Below are 13040 nucleotides of genomic sequence, written 5' to 3'. Positions count from 1 at the left end.
ACAGTATACCACCTCTTCCACGTGGGGCTTGTGGGGCTTGAGTTCACCCATAGGAACCTCAGTTTCTCCATCCATAAATTGGGCTAGTAATGCCATCCCCATCAGAGAGCAAACAAAAGGATCCAAATGAAGGCATGAGTGTGTGCTGCAAACTGCAATGGGCTTGACTGGCATCCTGGCAGAGCCCCCCCGGAGCCCAACCACCACCAACACACACACACCCCTGCATCCCACCAGCCCCCAAAGGTATTTCACAATTGAGAGGGGAAATCCCAAATAATATCTCCTGCTCCCCAAGCCACCCCCATCCACCCCCGTGGTAGCAGTTCAAAGAAGAGAAAATTGAGAGAAGATAAATAATTAGAGAACCCCAGCAGTCTCCCTGCTGAAGTTTCCAAGTAATTATTCATCTGTAAATTACCCCCTCTCGCCTTAATTCTATCTCCAGATCCTTTTGACAAGGTAAATTCATTTATTTACATCTCTAACTATCCTGCTTTGGTAAACATTCCAACAAGCTTGGATGGCCCATTAAAGAAACAAAAAGTTGGAAGAAGTAAGGCCGACAGGAGAGAGAGAGAGAAATTAACTCGCGGTCATTACTGGCACTTACAGAATTAACCTTGGAGGGTAATTAATGAAGACTCCAAGCCAAGGCAAACCTCATCCCCTGCCAAAAGGGAGCCCGTCACAGCGGGGTGGGAGCTGCCGGAGGCCCCTGTTCTACTTGGCCCATACCTCCCACCAGCAGTAGGGCTGGAGGGGAGATGACTGGAAGGTTCCAGGCACGGGGGTGGGCTGCACTTTCATTTTCAGGAAGAACACTCCTTATCTGGTGAAGTCACTTCCTTCTCATTCACCGACCCCCAACCCTGCCAGACCACCCCCTGCCAAGGCCTGGCCACTTCCGGACCTGGCACATTTTAGCTGCTGAATGCATGGGTCAATGTACTGTTCATTCTGGTGTCTGAAAGCATGTCAGATGTGTTCAGTTCCACAGCTGCCCCTCTGATGAAGGCCACCATCCTCCTTTGCCTAGACCAGTCCTCTCAGCCTCCACACAGAATTACCTCCTAAAAAGCAAACCAAAAAAAATCCAGCAGGGTAGTACACTTCAGTTCTGATCACCAAGGAGAAAGTCATGGTTAAGACAGGGATCTATCTCTGGGTGATTCTCTAGTGCTTAGGTGGTTAGGGTTTTGCAGGAGGTCCAGTGGTAAAGAATCCGCCTGACACAAGAGACGTGGGTTTGATCTCTGGGTAGGGAAGATCCTCTGGAGAAGGATATGGTGACCCACGCCAGTATTCTTGCCTGGAAAATTCCATGGACAGAGGAGTTTGGTGAGCTACAGTCCATGGGGTCACAAAGAATCGGACACGACTGAGCACGCATGAACCATATCCAGTGCTTAGGGCTCAGAGCTTTCACTGCTGGGGCCCAGGTTCAATCCCTAGACAAGGAAGTAAGATCCCGCAAGCTCTACTGCCAAAAAACAGACAAAGATCCCTGGGCTTGAAGTCTCAGCCTTAACAGACCATCTGTGAGGCCTCGGGTAAGTTACTTGACATCTCTGAACCTTAGCTTCCTCTTCTAAGAAGAAAATAGCAATAGTATCTATTTCTTGTTGTTGTTGTTTGTGTTATAAGTTAGTGAAGGGATGCTGAGCACTTAATAAATATTAGCTATCAGCAGCAGCACGATTATTATTGTCATCAACATCACTGCTTAAAATGCCTTCACTGTTTTCCCATTGTCTTTGGATTAAAAGTCAAGCTCTTTAGCTCAGCACCTGGACCTGCTGGCCTCCCAGCCTCAGTTCTCACTCCTTCCCCATTCTTTCTAGTCCAGCCACAGAAATCCTTGTTGTTCAGTCGCTAAGTCGTGTCTGACTCTTTGTGACCCCTTGAATTGCAGCACGCCAGGCCTCCTTGTCCTTCAAGAAGTCTTTGCAATTTCCCAAATTCTCCTTTCTCTCTCCACCTCAGCTCTCTGCCTTGGCTGCTTTCTCTACCTCCCAGGACCCAGACACGCACACATAACAAACCTAGAGAAAGTAAAAGGCTCCATCCCATAAAGAGGATCCATCCTCAGAGACTTACCCAGATTTGGGCAGAGAGTATGTGCGAAGCGGAGTTGGACCTTGAAACCAGCCTTTCTACATTTGTTGTCTTCTAAACAGAGCTTTCCAGTTGCTTTGCAATATCCAACAATTCTATGAAAAGAGAAGGTAGATATGACCACCTCCACCTGAAAATGAAGGGACTATGGTCCACAGAAAGCCAGTGCCTTGCCCGCGCTCACTGCTTAGCAGCTGTAGGAATAGTATTTTCAGTCATCCCAAACAGCAGAATGGAGAGAAAGAACACCCACCTGAAGGTAGACCTGAGTTTGAATCCCCAAGAAGACCATGGACAAACTTTCAGCTTCAAGTTTCTTCATCTACAAAGCAGAGATAAGAATGATTTTTTTGCAAGATGCTTTGGAAAGATGATTGAGATACCTGCTGTAAGAGAAAAGGGCTCAGCCTCTTGGAAACAAGAGCAGAGGCATGAGAGGAGAGGGGGGCTGCACGGAGGGATGTGGAAGTGGCCAGAGGAAAACAGGAGAAGCAGCCTCTGCCTTCATCCCTGGGCTCAACGACCTTCACTGTCTTCAGTTCACTCTCAAAGGTCAAGGGCAAATGGCATCCTTGGCAGAGAGGCAGGGGGCAGTTAAGACCAGAAGTAGAGGCAAGATTGGGGTTGGGGACACCAGTCTGGGGGAGCCAGCATCCATGAGGAAGCCACAGTGATGGGACTGGGTGCAACTTCCTAGGAGAATGCTAAAGACGGAGGCCGCAGGCACACCTGGGGCCAGGAGGCAGGAGAGACTTGGAAAGGGCAGGGGCCTAAGACACAGCAATGATTTTGGAATTGTTACCATGACCACCAGCCCAGAAGTAGCAGTTCTATTTAATCCACATTTTCTTTCTTCCAAGTGTTTTCTAAGAGAGTTTTGCTTAAAAGAACAAATGATCCCACCAATGCTATGATTCATGTTAGGGGAAAGTAAGACAAGTTCACTTCACCGTCCAACTAGGACATGGATTTCTCAGAACAAGGTTTAGATCCAGAGCCTGGCCCAATTATCTGGCCCCAGCCTCAATATAGTGAATGAATGAAGAAATTAAAGAAGAGTGAACACTAGGATTAAAAGGGGAAATACCTAGAGAGCCCTTAAGTTCATATTTTCTTCGTATGAATATTATTGTAGTTATATAATAACAATAATAATCTGATTATTATTATTATTTTACCTTATTTTCCAAATTACAGAGTAAGCTATTACATGAATAGAAAAACAGTTTTGAGTTAAACTAACCTGAATTAACTCTTGCCTTTTCTGCTTACTTCCCTGAGCCTCAATTTTCTTGTCTGTTCAATAAATATTCTTTTTTATTTGGAGTCAGAATTGGGAAGATTCAAGATTATGTATATAAAGGGCCAGCCATATGTTTTTCACTTAAAACATGAAAACTTGTCTTCCAAACCATCAACCAAGTCCAACAAAATCCACAAGCACAGCACATATGCTGCATTCTCTGACCACAGAGCAATTCAGTTGAAAATAAATAATGAAAAGATAACAAAGAATCTTATGGTTTTGGAAATTTATGAGCATACTTCTACAGAAGTCAAAGATCAAGGAAAGAATTAAAGTAGAAATTAGAACATAGATAGAACTGGTTGTCAATGAAAACGTTATGTATCAAAATGGATTGAACACAGCTAAATCAACACTCAGTGAGGATACGTAACCTTAAATGATTAGTTGAGCAAAGAAGAAAGGTTGAAATGCCATGAGCTAAATACTTAATTTAAGGATTAAAAAAACAACCACAGGATAAACCCAAGGAGAGCAGACATAGGAAAGAAATGAAAATAAGAGCAGAAATTAATGAAGTAAAAGATAAAAATAAGATAGCCCCAACAGAAATTGGTTTTTTATGAAGTCTAATAAAACTGATAAACTTTCAGTGAGAATGGTCAAGAAAAAAAATGACAAGGCTTAAATAAATAAGATTAAGAATAATAAAAGGGGGAAATCATGGATAGGTAGAAATTAAAAAGATGAGTCATGTGGATGTGAGAGTTGGACTATAAAGAAAGCTGAGCGCCGAAGAATTGATGCTTTTGAACTGTGGTGTTGGAGAAGACTCTTGAGAGTCCATTGGACTGCAAGGACATCCAACCAGTCCATCCTAAAGGAAATCAGTCCTGAATATTCATTGGAAGGACTGATGCTGAAGCTGAAACTCCAATACTTTGGCCACCTGATGTGAAGAACTAACTCATTGGCAAAGACCCTTGGAAAGATTGAAGACAGAGAGATGACAGAGGGTGAGGTGGTTGGATGGCATCACCAACTTGATGAACATGAGTTTGAGCAAGCTCCGGGAGTTGGTGATGGACAGGGAATCCTAGCGTGCTGCAGTCCATGAGTTTGCAAAGAGTGGGAAACGACTGAGGGACTGAACTGAATGGAAGAAGACGAGAAATACTCTGAAAAACTTTCTGCCAATAAATGTAAAAACAGACAAGCTAGAAAAGCATAATCAGGGAATTCCAAAGCAGTCCAGGGGTTAGGACTCTGCATGGGTTCCATCCTGGTTGAAGAACTAAGATCCCTCATGCTGCACGGTGTAGCCAAAAAAAAAAGTGTAATCAACCAAAATTGTCTGAAAAATTAGAAAACCTGGCTTTTCCTTTAACCATTGAAGATATTAAATCTATAATTGAAAACCAACCCATAAAGAACTGACAGGCCCACTGGTCGCAAAAACAAGCTCTAACTTAATACTGAGAACAGGTAATTACAGGAAATTCTCTGGTGGTCCAGTGGTTAGGAGTCTGTGCTTCCACTGCAGGGGCAAGAATTCCATCCCTGGTCAGGGAACTAAGACCCCTGAACAACATATTAGCAAGTAAACTCCAGAAATTATAAAGAAAGATCATATACATGACCAAATGTGGTTTATCTAAGAAATGCTATGTTGGCTTAAAGCAGATATTTATTATGCTGCTGCTACTGCTGCTAAGTCGCGTCAATCGTGTCCGACTCTGTGAGACCCCATAGACGGCAGCCCACCAGGCTCTGCCGTCCCTGGGATTCTCCAGGCAAGAACACTGGAGTGGGTTGCCATTTCCTTCTCCAATGCATGAAAGTGAAAAGTGAAAGTGAAGTTGCTCAGTCATGTCCTACTCTAGCGACCCCATGGACTGCAGCCTACCAGGCTCCTCCGTCCATGGGATTTTCCAGGCAAGAGTACTGGAGTGGGGTGCTGTTGATTTATTATGCTACTCATCGTCATAATGTATTAAGTGAGAGAAATCACAATATCATATGAGGAGACATAGAAAACTCTCTAAAACTTCAACACTAGTAAGTGTTTGGGGAAAAAAAAAAACTAGCAAACCAGAAATAGAAAGAAATTTCCTTAACTTGAAAAAAGGATATTTACAAAAATCCAAAATAAATATCATACTTGATGGTGAGTTATTAGAAGAATTTCCTTTACAGTCAGCAAAGAAGTAGCTATTTTGGTTTAAATTTGATTTCTTTTAGAGGTCCTACTTCATGCAATTAGACAATACAAATTTTTTTAAAGTATAAAAATTATCTTTATTCCCAAATTATATGAATATCTACCAAAAAAATCAATGAAAACTATGAATTATTAGAAATAACAAGAAATTCAGAAAAATTGTTATCAAACAAAACTCAAAAAATTTCATTTAAAATAATTATACTTTTATAACCCAACACTTGTCAGTTGAAAATACAATTTAAAAAATACAATTTACCATGATAGCAAAAATGATTGTAACAAAAATTGTGCAAATCTTTATGAATAAAGCTATAAAACTTATTAGATGACATTTTAAAATATTTAAATGGAAAGAGAGAGTTCATAGATAAGAGACTATGTTCACAGATAGAAAGTTTCCATAGATTGATGTCAAACATCCCCAAACTTATCTACAGATTCAATACAATTGAAATCAAAATACCAGCAGAGTTCTCAAGGGACCTTGAACATCTCATTCGAAATGTATGACCACAAGCAAAAGGCCAATAGTAATTGAGACAATTCTGAAGAATAACAAATAATAAAACTTGCCTTTCCAAATATCAGAGCTTATTATAAAATTATGAAAGTATGGAGGGGACACATCTATACCTATGGCCAATTCATACTGATGTATGGCAAAAACCACCACAATATTGTAAAGTAATTATCCTCCAATTAAAATAAATAAATAAAATTATGAAAGTTAAGATAGGACACTATCCACATGTGGAGAGACATATATGCCAATTGGGAGATAACAGAGCCTAGAAACACACCTATGTAGAGTGAAAAAGTTGGCTTAAAGCTCAACATTCAGAAAACGAAGATCATGGCATCTGGTCCCATCACTTCATGGGAAATAGATGGGGAAACAGTGGAAACAGTGTCAGACTTTATTTTTGGGGGCTCCAAAATCACTGCAGATGGTGACTGCAGCCATGAAATTAAAAGACACTTACTCCTTGGAAGGAAAGTTATGACCAACCTAGATAGCATATTCAAAAGCAGAGACATCACTTTGCCAACAAAGGTCCGTCTAGTCAAGGCTATGGTTTTTCCTGTGGTCATGTATGGATGTGAGAGTTGGACTGTGAAGAAGGCTGAGCGCTGAAGAATTGATGCTTTTGAACTGTGGTGTTGGAGAAGACTCTTGAGAGTCCCTTGGACTGCAAGGAGATCCAGCCAGTCCATTCTAAAGGAGATCAGCCCTGGGATTTCTTTGGAAGGAATGATGCTAAAGCTGAAATTCCAGTACTTTGGCCACCTCATGAGAAGAGTTGACTCATTGAAAAAGACCCTGATGCTGGGAGGGATTTGGGGCAAGACGAGAAGGGGACGACAGAGGATGAGATGGCTGGATGGCATCACTGACTCGATGGACATGAGTCTGGGTGAACGCCGGGAGTTGGTGATGGACAGGGAGGCCTGGCGTGCTGCGACTCATGGGGTCGAAAAGAATCGGACACGACTGAGCGACTGAACTGAACTGAACTGAACTGAAAATAGCAAAGACTTTCATGGCAGGCCAGCAGGTAGACATGGACTATTCGATAAACGGTCATGGGACGATCAGTTGTGCACACAGAAGGTGTAACAAAAGTCTTGATATCTAAGTCACCCTTACCAAAAAACCAGTTTTGGGTATTTTAGTGACTAAAATGAAAAGCAAAACTTTACAATGTTTTACCAAAAAAATATAGAATGTATTATTGATGGTTTCAGGGTAGATAGGGAATTCTTAGATCGGAGACACTAAAAAAGCATTAGCCTTTATCAAATTGATATGTTCAACAACTTCTGTCCCTCAAAATACAATATAGAAACGTGAAAAAGCAAAAACTGGGAGAAAATATTTACAACGCTAGCCAAGGAATGGTAGTTGGAGCATATACAGTACCATTATATGGTACTTTGTGTATCAAAGTTATACAACCATGCTTGTCTTTAAATGGCAGATGTCTCTTTCTCTCTTTTTGTTTTTGGTAGTTTCTAATTTTCTACAATGAACATGTATGTCTTTTATAATCAAGGAAAGAAAGAATAAATACTTTATTTAACAAGACAGACCCCCTAATTGTGAGGGTAAATACCAGGCAGCTGAAAGGAGAAAGAAAAAACAAAACAAAACCCACGAGGTATAAAAATAACTTTCCCTGGGTTTGATCTTCCAGCAACAAGCTACAATCTCAGGAACTCTTTCTCCCCTGAGCTTTTCTGAGTCCCATGCAACAAAATAAGGCAAAATGTGCCCGTGGAATTATATTGTTCTCAGGTAGAAAAGAGAAACCTTTTGTGCATTTAAAGGAAAAAAGCATACTGGTCCTCCCAAGTCTTATTTTTAGTTTTACTATAATTCGGTCTCCCAAAGGCTCTGCAGCCAAGTGAACTCGGAAAGTTTGTTTTTCATTCTTGAAGCGTCATTTGTTGCTCTGCTTCGTGTGGTGGTGAGTGCCATGCAGCCTCACTGCAGGCAGGGACTTCCCTGGAGATTAGTGTGTTCCCTGGCATTCCTCTGATTTGGCCCCAGCCCCTAGCTGGCCTCCACAATTGCTACATTATTTCCTGGGAGGAGATTCAGAACTTGGAGCAGTAAGGGGATGAGAGCAGCGGAGAAGCTCAGCTGGGACTGTGGTCCCCCTGATACAGCCCTCAAAACCCAGACACCAAGAGGTGAGTGGTCTGCCTTTTGTCGCCCACGGGGAACCCGGTATGGAACCAGATGCCACAGGCTGTGACCAGCTTGGCCTCAAGCCTTGCCCTGACATGCCCAGATGCTGTCTTTTAGCCCCTTGGTGACATCCCGCCTACCCAGATGCCAAGAGGCCTTAAAAATCTTCTCGTGGGCAATGTATGGAGAGAGGAGGATGAGTTGGAGAAGGAAAGGAGAAAGGAGACAAGAAGAGACTTATCTCCGTAATAACAGCCAGCGCCTTCTGCGTGCCAGACTTTATCCCAGACAATTTACTCTACAGTATATCATTTAATCCTCAAAGCAACACAATGGATTCGGTAGCTGGTTTTGTTTGGTTGGTTTTGCCTGTTTTTCAGAGAACAAAACTGAACTTCACAATGTTTATGCGTCTTGCCCATGTCGTTCAGTCACTCAGTCGTGTCTAACTTTTGTGACCCCACAGACTGCAGCACACCAGGCTTCCCTGTCCTTCACTGTCTCCCGTAGCTTGCTCAAACTCATGTCCGATGTGTCGATGATGCCATCCATCTTGCCCGTAGTCATGTGCTATTAAGAGCAGGAAGTAGCACTTGACCCTGACATTATGTGTTTGGGCTTAAATCTGAGCTATGATTCCTTCTACTGACCCCTCCCCAAGCACCCATCACAGGTGCCTGGAGAGCTGAGGTTTTTCCTCCAAAACAGAAAAATAAAAATAAAAAGGTGTATGTGTGGCCAGTTGTGTCTGACTGCGACACCATGGACTATAGCCCAGCAGGCTCCTCTGTCCATGGGATTTCCCAAAAGAATACTGGAGTGAGTTTGCATTTCCTTCTCCAGGGGATTTTCCCAACACAGGGATCAAACCTACATCTCTGGTGTCTCCTGCATTGGCAGGGGGAATCCTTACCACTGAGCCACCAGGAAAGCCCACATGTGGCTTGGCTGCCCCCAAATATTCAGGGGCTCCCTGTTTCCTGAACTTATTTGTCAGGATTCCATATCTACCTCTACAGTCTCTCCCCAAGATGACCCCTGCCCATCTACCCAAATCCCAGGTCTGTGCAGGATGGCTGGTCCCCACCTTGGGCCTCCACCCTTCCAAGTTCAAGGCTGTCTCTGGTTTTAATTGCCAGGTAGCTTCTCTCCTTTCTCCAGTTTCCTGGAATGACTTCTTTTCAGCCCAATAAGTCAAGAAGCCAATCATGGATTCCATTAAGTGCATTAACTCCTTCATTCAACCAGCAAATTTTCTTAAGCAGCCACAATGTGACAGACCCTGTGATTTAAATCCTGAATAAATACTCCAGTGAAACTCATAGGGAAGTCGAGAAAGACTGTTCTGAAGATCTGGTGGTTGATCGGGGATCTTAAAGTTGAGCAAGAAAAGTTAACTAGAACAATTGGAGGAGGGGGTGTTACTAAGAGGATCAGACCAAAGGAACCACCATGAAACAACAGACAGACCAGAGACAAAATGTAAACTCGCTGTGGGAATGGGGCCAAGTTGTTCTACCAAGCTTTATGAACCTCAGTTACGAAATGATGTGTGTGTGTGAGTCGCTCGGTTGTGTCTTGTGACCCCATGGGATGTAGCCCACCAGGCCCCTCTGTCCGTGGAATTCTCCAGGCAAGAATACTGGAGTGGGTTGCCATTCCCTTCTCCAGGGGATCTTCCTGACCCAGGGATGGAACCCGGGCCTCCTGCATTGCAAGCAGATCCTTTGCCATCTGAGCCACCAGGGAAGCCCTACTAGATAATAGAGTGTCATTATCCAGTCAACTCCAGATCCCTGATGTCACCACTATCTGTTATCCCTGCCCAAACCTCCACTGAAGAAAGGGACTTCACTTGTCTTGCTCACTACTCTATCTGTAGCACTGAAAAAAGTGCTAAATTGGGAGTGTTTGCGGAATGAATATCTAATGGCTTTACTCATCTGCTAGACCAATGGTTCTCAAAGTCTGATTTTCTAAGTAGTGGTGGCCTGGATCTTGCTAGAAACACAAATTCTCAGGCCACATCCTAAGCCTACTAAATCAGGAACTCTAGAGTGGGGGCCAAGGAATTTATATTTTTCACAAGACCTCTCCCCACCGCCACCCCCACCCCCACCGTGACTCTGGTGCCCACTTGACTTTGAGAAAACACTGATCTAGAGATGAGCTCCTAGAGTGCAAAGGCTGGCTTATTGAGTTCTAAGCACACAGTGCTGAGCAAGCGTATCAGCTCTAAAAATTGGTTGTCCTTCCCAGAACTCACATTCCAAGCAAAATTCAAGCCAACCTGAAGAATGTCAGAACCATACCCACTCAGGGAACAGGGCCTCCTCCCTTCACCAGCCCCCAGAAAGATGCTCCTACCTTTGCCAAGGATGCCCTTCCCTTCTAGGTGCAATCAAAAGAAAGAAAGAAAGTCAAGTCACTCAGTCATGCCCAATTCTTTGCAGCCCCATGGACTATAGCCTACCAGGATCCTCCATCCATGGGATTTTCCAGGCAAGAATACTGGAGTGGGTTGCCATTTCCTTCTCCAGGGGATCTTCCTGACCCAGGGATTGAACCCAGGTCTCCCACATCGTAGGCAGATGCTTTACCGTCTGGGCCACCAGGGAAGTCTCCTTCTGGGTTTCCCAATGATCTAGTGGTTAAGAATCTGCCTGCCAATGAAGGGGATCCAGGTTCAATCCCTGTTCCAGGAAGACTCCACATGCCTCAGGGAAGCTAAGCCCATATCCCACAACTACTGAGTCCTAGCACCCTAGAAACAAGACACGCCACTGCAATGAGAAACCCACGCACCACAACGAAGAGTAGCCCATGCTCACCGCAACTAGAGAAAGCCCAAGTACAGCAACGAAGACCCAGCAGAGTCAAAAAATTAAAATATTTTTATTTTTAAAAGTCTCCTCTGGAAAGACTTTGAAAGCAATTCCTAGAAATGATCTCTTGATGTGTTAGAGTAGACCCTTCATTATGGGCAGCATCCCATGGAGGCACATAAATTAATTTAGAAGCATGTCCCTTTAGACATGCACCGTCCAACATGGAAGCCACACATGTGGGTATTGAGCACTGCCAATGGGATTAGCACAAATCAAGATGTGCTATGGGTGTAAAATCCACACCTGATTTGAAAAAAGAAAATTGTAGTAGGAATAAAAGAGCGTAAATTATCTCATCAACAATTTTTATAGTGACTACATGTTGAAATGATAATTTTGGGATATATTGGGTTAAATAAATGTATTCTCAAATTAATTTCACCTGTTTCAGCTTTCAGATGACGTTATCCTATATGGCTCACTTTTTTTTTTTTTTGGCTGCTCTGGGTCTTGGATCTACATTGCTGCCTGCGGGCTTTTCTCTAGTTGCAGAGAGAGGCAGCTACTTGCTAGTTGTGGAGCATAGGCTTCTCATTGCAATGGCTTCTCTTGTTACGGACTATAGACTCTAGGATGTGCGGTCTCAGTAGTTGAGGCACATGGTCTTACTTGCCCTGCAGCATGTGGGATCTTCCTGGAGCAGGGATACAACTCATGTCCCCTGCATTGGCAGGCAGATTCTTAACCACTGGACCACCAAGGAAGTCCTGGCTCGCTTTTCTAGCTCTATTGGGCAGTACTCTCTGCTGCTGCTGCTGCTAAGTCACTTCAGTCGTGTCCAACTCTGTGTGACCCCATAGACGGCAGCCCACCAGGCTCCGCCGTCCCTGGGGTTCTCCAGGCAAGAACACTGGAGTGGGTTGCCATTTCCTTCTCCAATGCATGAAAGTGAAAAGTGAAAAGTGAAAGTGAAGTCGCTCAGTCATGTCCTACTCTTCGAGACCCCATGGACTGCAGCCTACTAGGCTCCTCTGTCCATGGGATTTTCCAGGCAAGAGTACTGGAGTGGGGTGCCATTGCCTTCTCCGGCAGCACTCTCTAGACATTCAGAATTCCACTGTGGTGAAGGCCAGGGCTCACTCACCTTTGGATCTCGACAACCATCCCCTCTGTGGCATGATTCCCCTCTGATCCTTAAGAAATGAGTGTAGAAAAGTGAAAGAATTCAAAACACCTCAAGGCTTAGAAACAACTGTTGATCTTCTTAAACATCGATGCATTGCTATCAACATCTGGGACCAATTCAGCTTGTTCCAACTCAAAGTCAAAGAAGGAGGACAAGCTTGGGAGTTTAAAGGCCCTGGTTCTGGGCTGACCCCCTAAGCAGCCAGATGATCTCATGAGCAACTCAGTCTCCTTCTGAACTCCAATAATTGCTGCTTTGCCCATTCCATGAGCTTTATGGGAGCTGAATGAGAAAACGAATGGGAGCCTACTGCAGAGCCTCTCAGCATTGGAGGCGTGTAAGACATTCCCCTCCATGCCTCCAGTTGTTGTCTGGCTTAGATTTTCTAGAAAGCTACAAAGTGTGCAGACATCGTGTTCCTAGGATTTATGGCTCGGTTTACAATGTTTTGGGTGAGGCCAGGAGCTTTACATGCACTATTTTTCTTTGTTTTAAAACTAAATTTGCTTTCTCTCAAAGAGAAGAATTCAAGAAGGAGGAGGAGACTACCAAGGTGGGAAAATCTCTGGCTCCCTTCCACTTGACCCAGACAGCGTATTTTGGTCTATGCCTAGGAAACGGGAAAGAAACTTGTCTTCTTCAAGTAGCAGGCTTTAGCCTCGCGAGTATCAGGAAATCCAACAGTCTAGGAACTTCTCTGCTGGTCCAATGGCCAAGAACCCGCCTTGGAATGTAGGGGTCGTGGA

General features: G+C 43.8%; 1 long non-coding RNA gene across 1 annotated transcript in view; it reads right to left on the bottom strand.

Moving 5' to 3' along the window:
• Positions 1–452: 452 nt before the first annotated feature.
• LOC147367747 (uncharacterized) overlaps positions 453–13040 on the bottom strand; it is a 74734-nt gene continuing 62146 nt past the window's right edge. The window contains exons 6-8 of the long non-coding RNA XR_015169301.1: positions 2372–2440; positions 2101–2213; positions 453–1073 (exon numbers count right to left, since the gene is read on the bottom strand). This is a non-coding gene — a long non-coding RNA (uncharacterized LOC147367747). The remainder of the gene's footprint in view (positions 1074–2100; positions 2214–2371; positions 2441–13040) is intronic.

The sequence above is a fragment of the Bos grunniens genome, chromosome 8, assembly GCF_055505025.1.
Source record: "Bos grunniens cultivar Pamir isolate PY7600 chromosome 8, Bosgru_T2T1.0, whole genome shotgun sequence".
NCBI classification, from domain to species: Eukaryota; Metazoa; Chordata; class Mammalia; order Artiodactyla; family Bovidae; genus Bos; species Bos grunniens.
This window is presented reverse-complemented; position numbering and strand designations above follow the sequence as displayed.